Source organism: Perna viridis, chromosome 9 (genome assembly GCF_037379345.1).
Source record: "Perna viridis isolate PV_CMFRI_1.1 ecotype Kerala chromosome 9, ASM3737934v1, whole genome shotgun sequence".
NCBI lineage: Eukaryota > Metazoa > Mollusca > Bivalvia > Mytilida > Mytilidae > Perna > Perna viridis.
This window is the reverse complement of record NC_142453.1, coordinates 26500823-26520565: the sequence shown is the minus strand read 5'-3', so window position 1 is coordinate 26520565 and position 19743 is coordinate 26500823. Positions and strand designations below refer to the sequence as shown.

Below are 19743 nucleotides of genomic sequence, written 5' to 3'. Positions count from 1 at the left end.
CTAACAGGCTGTAGCTGACCCCAAAAACAAAATTGTACACAGGAACAGCGATATAGTTGTCTCTACATACTGCAGCAATATAAAAGTCAACTGAATTGAAAACGAATCATGAAAAGGCCAGAAACTCCTTCGTTTGGACAGGGGCAAAAATGCAGGGGAGGGGGAGTGTTAAGGAACTTGGGTGTGATAACACCCCCTCCCCACTCTTAAAACTAACCACTGTGGATAAAATATTACACAATTAAACAACCTTAAAAATCAGAGCAAAAATGCTTGATTTCTTTGTTAAAAATAATTTTAAAAAATTTACAATGCAAAACCGACTTTAATTTATTTTAAAGGAATGTAGATTATTTTGTCAAAAAATCATAGGAAAGTGTGTTCGCATTATGATAATAATCTATCAATAATCTATCTGTCGAATGTTATTGGCTAAATATGATGCATTCAAATGTGTAATGTTCTATATAAATAGACACATAATCGATTAGTTTGTGCCATTTAAAACAATTTTCGATTTTTTGCATTCTTATTAGAATTTCCAAAAAGGACACGCAAAATGAAATAAATTCACTTTCTCTTTTCAATATCATTTTGCATAACACCTAATCATCACATTTCACGGAAATTTGGCACCTTAATTTTCTCGACTTTTAAGGACATTGCAACGCAACATTTACCATTCAATCTATAGCGTCCTGATGACATCACTACAATATATTTTGTGCCCACCACAAAATAAGGACATGTCTTGACATAGGTTGGACAAATATCGTCCTGAAATTTTCCCAATCTTTTCTAAAAAACCTAAACAGATTGAGAACCTGGTTAATGAGTGCGCTCACGTCCATTCAAATCATCCCACAAATTGACTATTGGATTAAAATCTGTTGATTTACGGGGCCAGCTTACGGCACCTATTTTTTTTTCATGCACAACAAGCCCGTAAGCTGCACTATGTACCTCGTGACTCCAAAAAGTTAGTGGGATGAACTGGACTGAGATATAACATTCATTGACGTCATATATAAGAAATGAACGGATCAGCTGGACCTAATTTAAGTTTTTTATATTTAAATAATCGTGTTGTTGGATCTGATCTCCATGCGCACATGATGAGTACAGAAGAGAAAGGGGAAAATCCCACACCGTGTGTTTGAAGTTTAAGATGTTATTATAATTGTGATAAGTCTTATTCGAAGGAAATATCCTGCAGTAAAGAAACGTCTGTTTATTATCATAAAGCGTGTGCCGATCACGTTGGTGCCAATATGGACTTGTAATTTATACATGTATCCGCAATGAATCCAGTGACGGGATCTTGAATTCAGTTTTATTCAGCAAGATATAACATTTCACCAATATGGTGAAACAAAATGTGAATAGCAGAATGAAAGTTTATTGATAGTCATGCCTCAGGGTAAGCAAAACTGTTACAAGATCAAGATCTAGGACATTCATTGTATACACAAAAAGTCAGTTAAAATGAGATTGAACAAAATCAGATACTGTTTACAATACTTAAACAATATTGATCTCAACTTCTGAGACAGTGGGATTAGCAAACAGAAGGGTTTAAATTGTACACAGGGCTGTCACTTTAACTGTGGAATATACTAGAAACATTATTGATCCAAGAAGAAATTGACCATTTAGAAATTATTGAAATAAAAGCATCATATGTAGAGTGTGGTATGGAAAAAATATAATAGGTTGGTATGAGCGTCTTGACATTGAAGCTTAGCCATAGTCATTTGATAATCAACGGTAATTTGACATTATATGGGTGAAAAATGGACAAAAATTCCAAAAATCTCCGCATGTTAAAGAACCCTACTGTGGTATTCTCCTGGAGTAGGAACCATAGGGCTCCGCCACAGAAGGCTAAATTGCCTGACCCTACCCACCTCTCCCTATTTCCAGTGGCAATCAAAATTTGTTGGCCCCATTATCCTTGTCTCCCATCTCATTTTTCATTTCATTTCATGTGCATTTTATCATCCACCTCATGTTCATCACCTAAATATAACTGAAATATTGCTGCTCGGGCGTTAAAATCCAACAATCAATCAATCAATCAGTCAAAAATCGTAAGCATATACTGTAGTTTATCATACATGTATGTGCATGTACATGTATGACTTGTGGATCTCACACAACCGAACCTTACTGGAATTTTGTTAGCTGTTAGTCTATAATCAATGAATGTTGGTACATTTGTAGCAATTGTGGATAGAGCCAGTCTGACTTCGGGATACATGTACTGTTCAAAATGTACCTTACCGACAAACTTGTCAGGGTATGTCCTGCATTGCAAATGGCCCTGACAAAGACCATAAGGCCAACAATTGTAGCCCATATTCTTTGATTTTTTTACATTTTATCGATACATGTATTTTATTTACATGTAATTCCTTTTTACCTTTTAAAAGTGGCTCGAGAAGAAAAAAATTTTCACCACAAGTTTCACCGCACAATATATTTGCCTTGCTTTGCATGGCATTAAATTCAATTAACGCCCCAACTAAACTCAAATCTTGGATTAGCCCCTGGTAAGTGACACTAAAATACAACAGAAGCTGTTGGATTTTCAATGTGAATTATCTCTAAGATCAAACAGATTGGAATGAATGCGTATATAATGTATCATATAGACCTATTAAGTAACATAATAACAAAAAAATGTGTAGCCTTTTTCGGATGTACAATGTATCAGGTTTTACAGAATTTGCATGATTCTTACAAAGACTACTACTTAAGACCTTTCTGGAACTTCTTATCTCATAATTTTTGACTTTATAAGTTGACAATTAATTTTGACTGATAGTACTGGCTACAATGGGGAGCTAGGTAAAGATTTACCCCTATTGACTGGTTTCATTATACATGTATTCAGTTTCGTAGTTTTAATTGGATAAGCGCTTTGAAGATATGTGACAGACAATTATTATTATAAAAACAGCGCTTTCATTAAGAGCTGGTACCCGGTACTTTTACCCGGCTACGGTAGCGTCTGGCAGAATAAAATAAAAGCAAAAAAAAAATCATGAGGAAAACTAGTAAATAAATATCTGAGATCGTTCTGTCTGTAGGTACCAGTATCGTATTGCATATCCCTAAGCGGGTGTACGTCAAAACGTGGATGCTATAAAAATATAGTGCATTTTCGTTTTGCCTCTCGACAAACTAGTGTTTTGTCAAAAGATATGAACAATGACTTATAAAATAGAGCAAACATCACACTGTAAGATGAAGAACTTTTTTTAAAAAAGAAAATCTAACATAATACCATAAAAATGTTCCACTGAATAGGTTGGTTTGGTGAGTGCAAAACGAAAGTGAAGGTAGGGAAAATGGCTATTTATAGTTCAAGACTACTTTTCTGTCCGATCTTCATGGACTCACCCTATTGTCTTTGCGGGAAATTATTTTGTCACATGTCCTTAGAAATGCTACATAAGTAAAAGTTTTATTGAATCAATTTACATATTTTTTAAAAAATCCTAAAAGTATGCACTTCACTATAGAAGTCTATGGGAAAATTAATACGATACTGAGACCTGTAGGCTATGTCTCCAAAATCGCGATCTTTAGTTTTTATTATTGTTTATATTGGTGTCTTCGTCGAGGTTTGCGTCGGAATCTAATCGGTAAAGCACTTTAACATAGGACGATATAAAGTAGTATCCATTTGTGGAAAACATGTGGTGACTTAACCACCGATCATTTTTTGCTGAACAAAAAGCTTAACACAAGTAAAGATTCTATGAAAACGTGTAAAAAAATGCCGTTCGTAGTTGGAATTGCCCCATACCCGTCATTTTTCCCGATATTTGTTGTGATTTGTGCAGACGAGAGTAGGAAGTTTTAGTGTTAACAACGAGTCAACGTCGTGAAACAAACTTGTACAGATTATAATTTAAGAGACGACCATTCGATTCAGCGGGGAGGGGGAGTTTTTGTAAAATTATTCTGGCAACCCTAAGTTGAAAAAGAACATGTCTGGCCTTTGCTCAAAAGAATTTAAAAAAAAATATTGGATCTGAGATTCAACACTGCTATACGCTGATCATTAAAAATGCCTAATTTCCTCACGTTTTACCGAATTTGAAAGAGAAATGCCTATTTTTTTTCGGATTTACATATTAAATTCGATGTTCCGAGTTAAATTCGGACTTGTGCCGTCAAAATTGGTATAAAATAATTAAATTAGGCTATCAATTTAAAATTCGGATATATCCAATAAAATTTGGTGTGTGCAATAAAATTAGGATACACAGCGTATTTAAATTCGAGGTTGTTCCCATTTAAACTCGAACTTGTTCCTAATTAAATTCGACGTTGTTCTCGGTTAAATTCGGTGATGTTCCAGTTAATTTTTCACTAATTTTGTTTAAAATGTGTCATAAATTTCTTTTGAAACCTAAACTTTTCACTAGTGTAGGTGGCGCCCTTCGTAAAGAGAAAATGCTAGTGCCCGGAGTAAATTCTTTAAAGACGCGGTAATTTGTAAAATTTGAACGTGAACAGGCTAACGTGAGTAATAAATAAGCGTACAACAAAAAAGGAAGTATTTTTATCATATATGATAATATTAATTAATTATTGAAAATAAATAAAAAGTAATAAGTAAAAAATACATTATATCGGGTATTTGTAATTTCAGCTCCTCATTTTTAAACATACGATTCTAAAAAAATATTTAACCATCTTTACGAAAATGCTCAACAAAAACATAATAGTCTGGCTATAAGGAATAATGTATTAATTCAGGACTTCAGTCCCAATAATAAAAAAACGAAAAACAAAAAACGAAAAAACACTCTATCTAAAGTCAGTGGTCACAACAAAATGTGAATTATTTGCATGTGAACGAAATAATAAATATTTATTAATAAATACATCATTTGATAGTCGGATCTAAATTACATTTCGAACATGAAGATTACATGCGTTGTCACGCTAGGTATATCGCCACTTGTACAGGAAGTTAATATCAGACATCACCCCAGACATCGTATGTATGCGCCATCTATATAAAGACACCCACCAAATTTAAAACCAATTCATCAGTTGTGAGCCCTAGAAGTTAAAATTTAAAAAGGTGAATAGTGAAAAAGGCTCACAGAACAGGATATCGGAGAGAATCCAAAATCACTTACAACGTATGCCCTTTGTAGGTAAAGCCTAACACCAAATTTAAAAGCCCCGTGCAGGTCCGGGTGTCAAAAGAATAGGCATACAGCAGCGATAAGCTTGTCGTAAAAGGCGTTTAAATAGTCCTCAGAAACCTATCCGGGGGCTAGGCGCTCTGCCTACAGAGCAACTGGGATGCGTGCCCCAGGTGGTGGAATGGGGGTACCCCTGGCGTGTTACATGCTGAGGTTGTGAGGCTGTAATACGGAAAACCTGACCGCAAACCATAGTGGTGCACCGTGTTGGGAAAGATGCCACGTTCATCGCACGTTAAAGAACCCTGCTGCGGTATTCGATCGGAGTAGGAACCTTTGAGTAGGCTAAATTGCCCGACCCTACCCATCCCTCCCTTTTTCTAATGGCAATCTAAATTTGTCGACCTTGCTGCCTTTGTGTCCCATCCAATTTTTATTTCATCATCATTTCATGTTCATCGTCTGAATATAACTGAAATATTGCTGCTCGGACTTTACATCCCAACAATCAATCAATCGAAATAAAAAATCATTCAAGCCATTTTAGGAGTTGACGATATTCGGCCTGCAGAAATGACAGACGGACGGACGAGTTGTCCACTTGTTAAATGGGAGTATAAGTTGCACAAACGGTCGTTTACAATTGAATTGATTTCTATCGATGCAAGCAGGTGTGACAACAGATAATGTTATTGTGTGTATTTTAAAATATATATATATCAAAATTGTTTTTTATTTTCATTTTGATTCTTAAAATTATTTACATTTATTAAAAATATATATATTTAAGTAAACATTTTGTTGTTATAATAAATTTTCATTCATATTTCGTGAATTCAGTATGCCTTCGTTTGATTTAAAAAAAATATACTGTAACAGATCATTTTGAATACATGTAATCAATTTATCAGGTAATTGTAGAAAAAAACTTGCCAGCGACAAGATGGATGAACTACCTCCGAAATCTGTTTACAGTCAACTTGCAATCTAAACTGACTGAAGTACATGCACATTGTATATATCCATAAAAAGTTGTATTTTACCTTATTCCAAAAGAAAATTTTGGTAGAATTAAAAGCTCCAGTAAATACCCATTAACCATGCCCGTATTCTATGTCGTATATTTGTTTTTTGATACAGTTTTTTTTTATAAAGTCATTAAATAAAAGATTGCAAACTGTGAAATGCGTTTGCAAATAATGGAAGTTGCTAGCTGACACTGTGCACAGATAAAAGAAGTCGCACGTGCTACCACACCAATCGAGTCACTTTCGCGATAAATGCAAGTTGTTTATTTAACTCTCAATTTCCAAATTAATTCTATTAATCGCATTTAATTACATCGGCTTTGTTTATTCTAAACACTCACATGTTTCACGCACTATAAAATACATTCTAAAGTGTTAGAAGAGCGTTCCCTTGGCGAGCATGCAGAACAAAAACCATGGTACATGGAAACCACTAAAAGAATAAAAGTATCACACACTTATTAGTAAGAATGTCTTGTGTCAAATATTGATCTACTTTTCTCTACGAATTGTTATAATATACTGTATACCGAATAAACCAGTGAAATGTGAAAGACCTCATTTATTTAAAGCATTGCAAAATCAGGGGGAGGGTCATTTTACATTAAAAAGGGGGGGAGTGTCCGATCCAGATTTGTTTCACTCTTCTGTACGTTGACTTACTTTAGCGTGTTTAATACTCTCAGACCCGCATAGGGTACATTTGTATGAGAGTGAGCCAGGAAATCAACACAGCCGCTTGGCTGTTACATGTAGTAGGACATATTTGCCTGAGTTCTTCGGTAAGGTTTCACGGAAGCTGGCTCTGCCAATATCTACTAATCAAGATCTCCGTACGGGGCGCTCATTACAGACCAAAAATGTATACATGTCAAGTCTATAAAAACATATGGTATTAACAGCTTGTTTTATTAAAAAGGACGATTCTTACCAAATGCCCATCATTTTGCTTTAAATAGATTAAATTCTCAATTATAAAGGGGATAAACACACTTAAATAAACATTAACAGTACCTTCATGTGGATATATGTAATAACAAAATTATGTAACTTAAGTGACATGGTTTTAATAATCTAAGTTTGAAGATTTATTTAAATGAGGAAAAAAATAAATGCATCCCCTACACCATTATTAACCTAGACCACGCTTATTGGGTATTACATTTTGAAACCTATACAATATTTCGAATTTGCCGTAAACATGTACTGTATTTACGGACATGTAGATGTAATCGGATTGTGCGCTGTTTATATCATCCATAAAACCATAACAAGGGCCATTCTCGATTATTTTTTGTGTTCATATATCAAGTGTTTTATAAATAGTTTTTAAAACATTGTTTTTTTTCTGATCTTGGGTTTTGTATACCCCGCCAGCCGAAGTAGCGAGGTATCATGCGAATCAGATAACTGGTTTGAAAGTATGCATAGTATTTTAAGTGCCATGCAATACAGGGTAAGTTCAATATGCAATCAATTCAGTTCCATTTTTGAAGAGTTGGTGCATATTCCAGAAGACACCGATAAATATTCATGCAATTGAGATATAGGTACATGTAGGTATGCAAATGATTAGCGGTTGAAATGCCATCAAGTATTTGTAGTGGAATAAGCAGGAACGCAGCAGCAGGAACGGTTGGTATCGGGCCAATATTTTTTGTTTGAACCGCACGCCGTGTGTATGCTCTTTTTGCTGTATAATCTAGGTTTCAGTACTAAGCCACACCTCTATGTATACCCATCCCTCCCTTTTTCTAATGGCAATCTAAATTTGTCGACCCTGCTGCCCTTGTGTTCCATCCAATTTTTATTTCATCATCATTTCATGTTCATCGTCTGAATATAACTGAAATATTGCTGCTCGGACTTTACATCCCAACAATCAATCAATCGAAATAAAAAATCATTCAAGCCATATTGGGAGTTGACGATACTCGGCCTGCCGAAATGACAGACGGACGGACGAGTTGTCCACTTGTTAAATGGGAGTATAAGTTGCACAAACGGTCGTTTACAATTGAATTGATTTCTATCGATGCAAGCAGGTGTGACAACAGATAATGTTATTGTGTGTATTTTAAAAAATATATATATCAAAATTGTTTTTTATTTTCATTTTGATTCTTAAAATTATTTACATTTGTTTAAAAATATATATATTTAAGTAAACATTTTGTTGTTATAATAAATTTTCATTCATATTTCGTGAATTCAGTATGCCTTCGTTTGATTTAAAAAAAATATACTGTAACAGATCATTTTGAATACATGTAATCAATTTATCAGGTAATTGTAGAAAAAAACTTGCCAGCGACAAGATGGATGAACTACCTCCGAATTTTGTTTACAGTCAACTTGCAATCTAAACTGACTGAAGTACATGCACATTGTATATATCCATAAAAAGTTGTATTTTACCTAATTCCAAAAGAAAATTTTGGTAGAATTAAAAGCTCCAGTAAATACCCATTAACTACGCCCGTATTCTATGTCGTATACTTGTTTTTTGATACAGTTTTTTTATAAAGTCATTAAATAAAAGATTGCAAACTGTGAAATGCGTTTCCAAATAATGGAAGTTGCTAGCTGACACTGTGCACAGATAAAAGAAGTCGCACGTGCTACCACACCAATCGAGTCACTTTCGCGATAAATGCAAGATGTTTATTAAACTCTCAATTTCCAAATTAATTCTATTAATCGCATTTAATTACATCGGCTTTGTTTATTCTAAACACTCACACGTTTCACGCACTATAAAATACATTCTAAAGTGTTAGAAGAGCGTTCCCTTGGCGAGCATGCAGAACAAAAACCATGGTACATGGAAACCACTAAAAGAATAAAAGTATCACACACTTATTAGTAAGAATGTCTTGTGTCAAATATTGATCTACTTTTCTCTAAGAATTGTTATAATATACTGTATACCGAATAAACCAGTGATATGTGAAAGACCTCATTTATTTAAAGCATTGCAAAATCAGGGGGAGGGTCATTTTACATTAAAAAGGGGGGGAGTGTCCGATCTAGATTTGTTTCACTCTTCTGTACGTTGACTTACTTTAGCGTGTTTAATACTCTCAGACCCGCATAGGGTACATTTGTATGAGAGTGAGCCAGGAAATCAACACAGCCGCTTGGCTGTTACATGTAGTAGGACATATTTGCCTGAGTTCTTCGGTAAGGTTTCACGGAAGCTGGCTCTGCCAATATCTACTAATCAAGATCTCCGTACGGGGCGCTCATTACAGACCAAAAAATGTATACATGTCAAGTCTATAAAAACATATGGTATTAACAGCTTGTTTTATTAAAAAAGACGATTCTTACCAAATGCCCATCATTTTGCTTTAAATAGATTAAATTCTCAATTATAAAGGGGATAAACACACTTAAATAAACATTAACAGTACCTACATGTGGATATATGTAATAACAAAATTATGTAACTTAAGTGACATGGTTTTAATAATCTAAGTTTGAAGATTTATTTAAATGAGGAAAAAAATAAATGCATCCCCTACACCATTCTTAATCTAGACCCCGCTTATTGGGTATTACATTTTGAAACCTATACAATATTTCGAATTTGCCGTAAACATGTACTGTATTTACGGACATGTAGATGTAATCGGATTGTGCGCTGTTTATATCATCCATAAAACCATAACAAGGGCCATTCTCGATTATTTTTTGTGTTCATATATCAAGTGTTTTATAAATAGTTTTAAAACATTGTTTTTTTTCTGATCTTGGGTTTTGTATACCCCGCCAGCCGAAGTAGCGAGGTATCATGCGAATCAGATAACTGGTTTGAAAGTATGCATAGTATTTTAAGTGCCATGCAATACAGGGTAAGTTCAATATGCAATCAATTCAGTTCCATTTTTGAAGAGTTGGTGCATATTCCAGAAGACACCGATAAATATTCATGCAATTGAGATATAGGTACATGTAGGTATGCAAATGATTAGCGGTTGAAATGCCATCAAGTATTTGTAGTGGAATAAGCAGGAACGCAGCAGCAGGAACGGTTGGTATCGGGCCAATATTTTTTGTTTGAACCGCACGCCGTGTGTATGCTCTTTTCGCTGTATAATCTAGGTTTCAGTACTAAGCCACACCTCTATGTATATAGGTATACAATACATTATGATTCAAATGTGTACACGCAAATAATATTGATATTTACAAGTCAGAAAAATAACAATCACCCTTAAATGTCACACTGACAATATTTACAAGTCAGAAAAATAACAATCACCCTTAAATGTCACACTGACAATATTGTAACATGTTTAGCTCTTTAAGTCCAAATTCGCATTTTGAAAAGCCTGATTACATTGTACATCGATTTTTGAGACTCACAATCTTACAAAATATTGGTGACTCTGAAATGCTATAATAGTATCTAAAATGTATCCCCAGGTAACAATATATATGACCACCAAAGACTGCTTTTTTACCCCTTTAAATATAATTATTTTTGTTTCGGCCAGGATTTATATTTAACTCCTTGGTTTCGGAATAATCTATTCTACGCTACATTTAAACAAAATCTTGATTCACTACCAATGGAACGGTTTCAATCTGCAGGCACGAATCCAAGGACGGGTGTACCGGATCTACGCTCCTCCATCTAAAATTATTTTTTTTTTTTCGTTAGTATATCATATCTTTATTTTTCATAAATATTACCTCCAGATATTGGGTTTATACAAAACTAGAAGTACCAAAATAATATAATTTGAAAAACGTTGACGCGAAATGAAACTATGATCAATTAAGGCCTAAATGACCTTTGTCCCCCGTTTTTTAATCTCGTGTATATATTATCAGAAGTATAAACAATAGTACGAAGTACTAAAAAATGAAATAAAAAAATAGCATACATGTACAACAAACAAATAGGCTTGGGTAGGTTTTTTCGGCAATTGGGGAAGGGGTACACAAGTTTCTTTCCTGCAATCCAGACAGTTAATGTCATAATATTTAAGTGGGTAGAACTCCTACCACAGTATTTAACTCATCAAAAAGTAATTAAGGGATTGGCTATGATAACTGTTATTGAAACCATTCAGGAATTTGTGAAAATATGTGATAGTGTGATTTTGATATTATATTATTCTGTGTCTAATATTAATCACAATCCAAGTTTAGATACATGTACATCTAGAATAGTTATTAATTTATTTAGAGTTGATATAAACGATTATTGTTGATTTCAGTCTGGCCATGGACAAACATTTATGACCACAGCATTAATGTGAATTAAACATATCTGACCCGTTTTAGTACAAACAATAGTTTTTTGATTACTTGAAGTATGTTAAACGAACCACGGAAAACAGTGGCATAACGACTGTTTGAATTTTCGAGATATACACTTAGATTTAAGCACGTACGCAGAATATACAAAACAATGCGAAGTGCATTAGGCCGTTAATTAGATGTATATCACACTGTCAGTGCAAGGTGTTTACATTCATTTTACAAAACCGTATCCACAGACCCCTTGTGAATTCTCTTGACAGTCGTGTGTATTGCATAGCCGACCGTAAGTAGGTAATCAGGGCCCAGGGGCAAAGTCATTAATTAATGATTAAGATATTCCTTTTTTGTGTCATGGTTATATAAATACATCTAGGGAAATAATTTATTATCTAAACAAATATTCTATCGAATTATCATGTTGACAACTAACACAAAATTGAGCTTCAGCTTGAATTTAAGTACTCGAAATTTAAACGTTTGCCATCCGCCTCGGCGGGATGGCACATATAACGATGCATTCTACTTTCGTTTTACTATGAAGCCTGTAATTAAAGTGTTAATTTTTGGAAACTACTAAGATAATAGCAGTGTACAGTAAGCTAAAAAGGGGTTTTGTCTGTCTTTTTAAAACAAATTCTAGCCCCGTGCGGACCCGGGTGTCAAAAGAATAGACGGCAGCAGCGTCAGGCTTGTTGTAAAAAGCAACCAAATAGTGCTTAGAACCTTGACCGGTGGCCGAGGCGCTCTGCCCACAGAGCAGTAGGGTTGTGTGTTCAAGGTGTACATGGGATAACCCTGGCATGTTACATTCTCAAATCGTTAGGCAAAAATACTGAAATCCCGACTGCACATCATAAAAGTGCAATTTGTTGGGAAAGATACCATGCTCATCGCACGTTACAGAACCCTGTGTGGTATTCAATCGGAGTAGGAATATTTGCTCTCCGCCACAAGATGCTAAATTCACCGACCCTACCCACCACTCGCTATTTCCAGTAGCAATCAAAATTTGTATACCCTATTATCCTTGTATCCACCCCCTTTTTTTTTGTTTTCATTTCATCATAATTTCATGTTTATTGTAACATCCATTTTATGTCCATCGCTTGGATATTCTTAAAGTTTATATTTAATTGCACATCTTTAAATGACAAAAGATTATCTGGAAACGAAATCAACTTGATAACGTGATCTTTGAAAATTTTATAAGATATTACTAAGACAGGATTTATAAAGGGTTAATCGTATCCGTGCACCGACAGTTTATACCAGCATCAATTAAATCTAAGCGTGTAGTTTACACACTTTAAGTAAAGTGAAACTATCAAAGTCACTACATATTCCGTCCATCTGGAAATAGAAAAAAAAACCATACATGTATATGTTATTATATTATATACTTTACAGCGATTTAAAAAAATGATAAAATCAACGAGATACATATTTGAATTGTTCCTTTGCTGAATGAGAAACTTTTACTGTCATAAAAAAGGTTTTGTTACGCAACGGAAAATACTAACAAAAACATGTGTTGTTTTTATAAAGAAGTTGTAGTTCCCCAAACTTGTGGCGTGTTTGTGCAAATCACACATACAAAGCATAATTTGAATTGCCTTTTAATATTTTTTTCCCACAATCGTTGACAGTTGTGTAGAACAGCACAGCGGCTCATCCCTATCACATCGGAAGTTACTCCCCAAAGAAAACCTCGAGGTTGAAGACTCCGATTTTTCAACAAGCCATAAACGATTAAGAACAGAATGTTTATTTCATTTATGTAATTAACAGGTAGTTAAAAGTGTTCATTTTTTTAAACTACTAAGATAATAGCATTGTACAGTAAGCTAAAAAGGGGGTTTTGTCTGTCTTTTTAAAACAAATTCTAGCCCCGTTCGGATCATAGTACGTGTCAAAAGAATAGATGGTAACAGCGCCAGGCTTGTCGCTAAAGCCGACTTAATAGTGCTTAGAACCTTGTACATGGGGTAACACTGGCACGTTACATTCTGGGATCGTTAGGCAAATATACGGATATCCCGACCGCACATCATATAAGTGCAACTTGTTGGGAAAGATACCACGCTCCTCGCACGTTACAGAACCCTGTGTGGGGGTCCGTCTAAACACCACAAAGACCGATCTTAGTGCACTAAGACCATAAGAGTTGCACTAAGACCAATAAAAGAACCCCGTACAGGTCCGGATGTTAGAAGAATAGGCCTGCAGCAGCGCTAAGCTTGTCGGAAAAGGCGACTTAATAGTGCTCAGAAATCTAGCCGCGGACTAGGGCGCTCTGCCCACAAAACAACTGGGATGTGTGCCCCAGGTGGTGGAATGGGGGTACCCCTGGCGTGTTACATGCTGGGGTTGTCAGGCTATAATTCAGAAAACCTGGCCGCAAACCATAATGGTGCACCGTGTTGGGAAAGATCCCACGTTCCTCGCACGTTAAAGAACCCTACTGTGGTATTCTTCCGGAGTAGGAACCATAGGGCTCCGCCACAGGAGGCTAAATTGCCCGACCCTACCCACCTCTCCCTATTTCCAGTGGCAATCAAAATTTGTCGACCCCATTGCCCTTGTGTCCCATCCCTTTTTCATTTCCTCATCATTTCATGTTCATTTTGATCATCAATTTCATGTTCATCGTCTGAATATAGGTGAAATATTGCTGCTCGCACGTTAAACCCCAACAAACAAAAAAAAACAAAAAACAAACAAACCAGTAAAAGACAATTTTCACAAGTAAAAGTACTACCAGTGGAAATGACATGTAAAACTGCACGTAATGCTGTAAGTTAATTATAAAAAAGTAATTACATCGTCAGATTTTTAGACTTCTTTTGTACAAAGTATTTCCGGCACGTCAGCCATTACGTGGGTAACATACCCTGACCTGGACTCTTTGATGTCTACAATTGGGTGTGGATATTTTTATTTTTTAGTTGAACATTGGTTCAAAATATTTAAAATCAGACGTGTAGACATCCGGTATTGCCTAGGTTTTCATTTATTATTCAATTGTAGATAATTTATTCATTAAATATTTCATGTAATTTAAAATCGCAAGAGTGAAAATTGAGTTGAAATTGAAATAGGAAATGATGTGAAAAATGAAATCCCTTAACAATTTATTCAACTTGAGCAATAAAAGTAAATGCATGCATTTTCAACAATTTGAAATAAAAAACAACATAAATATATATGAGAATTCGCTTGTTCCTATTTAAAAAAAGCCATGCGGACATCCGACAGTGACTATGTTTTCATTTACCAGTATTATAACTATATGGGGCAACCATCGATAATTTATTATTTCATGTACTTTAAAATCATAAAAGGATATCGTTTTTTTTTTCCGAACTGACAAGTGATTTTAATACATGTTATTACTTATAGAAATGACATATTCTTGTTATTGAAATGCATAAGAATGAGGTTAAAGGAAATTTGAAAAAGTTGTTTCTGTCTGATTTTTCTTTTAGTTTCATAGTTCTTCCAAAAATATAGATATGATGATTAATTGGTTAGAGTAAAAAACCAAAACATGATCACAAGTGCCGAAGAACCCCTAGAATTAACAGTTAAATCTCAAGATATTATTATACTTTGGTCATTTACAATAACCAATTGGTTACATATTTATCTTATAGATTTTCTCAACAGTTTATAGCAATTTTCAAATAAATTTTAAATTTATCAGTATTTTGGCCTAAGAAAATCCGAGAGCGGAACTAAAGGCTTTATTTCACATGTGAAATTTAGAAATTTATTATACATGTACAGGGAAAATTCCATAATTTATTGTGATCTATATCATAAATACATTGACATCAATTTGTGTTTTCACGTCTGTGTGTTTACCAACAGAAGTAAGTTCTAGAGATGAAATCGCTATGTACCCGTGGTCTTTGTCCCCACAAACAGAAAACTTTGCACAAATGACTAAATATCTAACTATTCGATGACTATTTCTATGTATAATTAGGTGCAACATATGCATTTTTAGATAACTAATTCGGTGGTGGTACTTTTATTTGAGAAAAAAACATCATATTATTGGTCTTAGTACAACTGTTATTGTCTTAGTGCACTAAGGCCGGTCTTTGTGGTGGTTAGACTGACCGCCTGTGTGGTATTCAATCGGAGTAAGAACCTTTGCGCTCCGCCACAGTATGCTAAATTACCCGATCCTTCCCACCACTCCCTATTTCCTGTGGCAATCAAAATTTGTTGACCCAATTATCCTTGTATCCCACCCCGTTTTTTTCTTTTTTCATTTCATCATAATTTCATGTTTATTGTAAACATCGAAATCAACTTGATAACGTGATCTTTGAAAATTTTATAAGATATTACTAAGACAGGATTTATAAAGGGTTAATCTTATCCGTACACCGACAGTTTATACCAGCATCAATTAAATCTAAGCGTGTAGTTCACACACTTTAAGTAAAGTGATACTATCAAAATCACTACATATTCCGTCCATCTGAAAATAGAAAAAAAAATAACATACATGTATATGTTATTATATTTACAGCGATTTAAAAAAATATATAAAATCAACGAGATAAATATTTGAGTTGTTCTTTTGCCGAATGAGAAACTCAAATTATGACTGCCATAAAAAAGTTTTTTTTTACGCAACGGAAAATGATAACAAAAACTTGCATTGTTTTTTGTAAAGAATCTGTAGTTCCCCAAACTTGTGGCGTGTTTTTGCATATCACACTTACAAAGCATAATTTGAATTGCCTTTTAATATTTTTTTCCATAATCGTTGACAGTGCGGTAGAACAGCACAGCGGCTCATTCCTATCACATCGGAGGTTACCCCCTCCTCCTTTCCAAAGAAAACCCCGAGGTTGAAGACTCCGATTTTTTAACAAGTGATACATGATTAGGAGAAGGATGTTTATGTATCGCCCTGGAGCGTCAATCAATCGGCACGTAGTGTGTGCTCGCGTTGTGTATGTAAATGAACGTTTACAGCTCACCTGTCGTGTCTGTCAATAAACATAATATGTAGATATACATAGTGAAGAATGTTGTTTGAGTCGTGCGTAACAATGCTTTTCCTCCACAGCTTGCAGAAGAAGTTTGCTGAGGCACTAACATAGCTGTACACAGCACATGTGGTTGCACTGCAGGGTAAGAAACTGATGGACGCTGTAAAATGCTACCACAGTGGAGACGATTATGGGCTTCTGTTAAATCGAATTAACTGTTTTTTTGTTGTTTTTTGGGGTTGTTTTCTTCTTCTTTTTTTATTTTATATTCATAAAACTTGCAATAACTTGTAATTGATTAATAACTCCTATAATGTTTGCTCCTGAGCTAGTGAGTTTTTGTATGTTGTGTCACTCATCTAATTTCCCTTTTTATTCTTAAAATGAAATTTGTCATTGTGAAAAGCTAGGATTTAAAAGTTATTACATAGTATTCGCTTGAGAATATATGCATGTACAATTTACGTATTGACCATAGAGTAGTGACCTCAAGCATTAAAGCTATACAATGTATTATATACAGTCCTTGATACAGTCCTGTAAGATGAAAAGGTATTGCGGTTACTGAAGTACGTGTTTACAAAATTATTTTTTAAGTAAAACTGAAATATTTGTTTGAGAATATACTTTGTAAAGTTAATTTCAGACGTTAAATTGTAATTATAAGGTCATCCAGATTTCCTTTTTACAGTTTGGTTGAATATTATAATTTTCTTTAGTACCGCACAATCATAGACCTGTAACTATAGGTCTATGGCACTACCCGTGGAGACATGTAATGCAGTAGGTAGCTGTCGAATACTAGTAAATAAAATCATTAGAAACAACGTGTGCATGCAAAAATCTATAGAATGTATAAGAGTCATAACATTTTTCCAGTCTTGTATAATACCGATTTTTTTCTTCGAAAGATCACCCATCAGTTAGGAATCTATGGACCCGACCGCAGTTGACACTTTTAATGTGCACAATGTATTCGTAATAGATAAATAAGCTAAAAATCGCACGTACAGTACTAGTGTACAGCCGAATCTGTTCGAATCTGCTTAAAAATATGACAAACAGAAAATCGGAATTTCACATGGTTGTCTTACTGTAAAAAACAAAAAACAAACAAACAAAAAACCAATACACATCCAAAAATACAGCATCAACCTTTCTATCTACTGGCCCGAGACAATTAAGCAATGACACCAGTATTTTAAAATCTAGCAAGTGATATTATAATTATATGAGAGGATTGAATTCCACATTCGTCTATACTCTGCTCTCATGCGTATAGTTCCAAGTTAAAACATTTATTCCTTGAGAAATACCCGTTAACTACCCGGCTCCTATAAAGCTGTTTTAATTTACAACGGCATAAAGTCTATACTTTTTTGTAGTGGTGATATCTATTGTTCATAATTTTATATTTCATTGTTACACCACAAAAATTCTTGTTGTTGTACATTGAATCCAACACCTTTTAGCATGTTCACGTTTTAATTTTACAGATTACCGCGTCTTTAAAGCATTTTCTCCGGGCACTAGCATTTTGTCTTTACGAAGAGCGCCACCTACACTCGTGAAAAATTTAGGTTTCAAAAGAAATTAATGACACACTTTAAACAAAATTAGTGAAAATTTAACTGGAACATCACCGAATTTAATCGAGAACAACGTCGGATTTAATTAGAAACAAGTTCGAATTTAAATGGGAACAACCTCGAATTTAAATACGTTGTGTATCCTAATTTTATCGTACACACCGAATTTTATCGGGAATATCCGAATTTTAAATTAATAGCCTAATTTAATTATTTTATACTAATTTTAACGGCACAAGTCCGAATTTAACTCGGAACATCGAATTTAATATGTAAATAAAAAAAATTATGCATTTCTCTTGTGTTGGCTGGCAAATGGGCGTGGAAATATATAAGTAAATGCGTAACATCTTTAATGACAACAACCAGAGAGTCCAGAGATTCCAGAGAGTACATTTCATTAGCTGAACAAAAATATAGATGATGTTGACGATGTTGACGATTTACTGAAAATAGAAAAATGAAATACAATGTACCTATGTCGTCAACCAAGAAAATAACCAATCAAAACAAAAAATACAAACACAATAGTAATACAATATCAATAGAAAATCAATAGAAAATAACACAAAAGCATGAAAATACAATATGTAAAAAGAACTTAATTAAGATTTACTTAATTAAATCGCTATTAAGCTTCACTGAGGAAATAATTTATCGATCGGCACCTAACATACAGTGAAAAATTGCGGTGCACTCGAAAATCAATCCGCCTATCATTAAAATTAAAGTCAATAAACCTACAAAAAATATATATCTAATTATCAAAATGTATGTAATTAACCATCGGAAGTTCTGACCATCTTAAAGTCAACCAGACTAAAACTGCCAGCCTTGTTCTTTTTAAGAAGCAAAGAATTTTTTATCAGACTATGATTTTTAGACCAACATTTCATAATAAGACACATGCAATTGCTCTACATGTCACAGTAATAATTATAGGCAATAAACAACAATGAAGTTTTATTATGAAGAATTTTAATTTAATCAGCACCAGGAACCACCACATGTTATGGAATTTCATTAAATGTTTAGTTTTGTTCCTATGCTTTTATTTGCATGTGTTAGTGTTTAAATTTTGCAACAAGTACATAAAAGCCTGAGAACAAAGTATGACATTTATCAGAATTTCGTATAAAATGGCATAGTATTAAACAGTCAACAAAGTTTATCAGCATTAGTCTAGAAATGTATCTGGTGGGAATCAAGGGGAGCTCCTGGATTTCTGGGTTTTGAGACTAAATCAGTTACGATTCATCATATATCTTGATTTCAAATTTGTATGTTTTAATTGAATCAAATATTGCAGACTTAATCCCATATTTTCAAGCCAAAATTGAACAAAAAAGGCTTACATCCAGGAGCTTCCGGGGGGCTTTGCCCCTCCCCACCTTCGGACTCCCTACGAAGGGTTGCCGTGGACGCACTGGGGCCTTAAGCGGCCCCAGACCCCTTGCTGAATTTATTTGGTAACTTCTACTTTCTTTAAAGAACCTCCGGCTTGAAAAATTAATGAAACCCCTGATGGTTATATATCTCTATAGACTGAGGTATATATGTACATGTACATGGATGAATTGTTTCTTTTACTTTTCAATCAAATTTCTTAGAACTGCCAGACTATTAAACTGTCAGACCATCAACCTGTTGGAATAAAGAACTGTCA

General features: G+C 34.4%; 1 long non-coding RNA gene across 2 annotated transcripts in view; it reads left to right on the top strand.

Annotated features, from left to right (window-relative positions):
• Positions 1–1011: 1011 nt before the first annotated feature.
• Positions 1012–19743, top strand: part of LOC148607542 (uncharacterized) — a 36226-nt gene continuing 17494 nt past the window's right edge. For both annotated transcript variants that reach the window (XR_015915428.1, XR_015915427.1), the window contains exon 1: positions 1012–1420. This is a non-coding gene — a long non-coding RNA (uncharacterized LOC148607542). The remainder of the gene's footprint in view (positions 1421–19743) is intronic.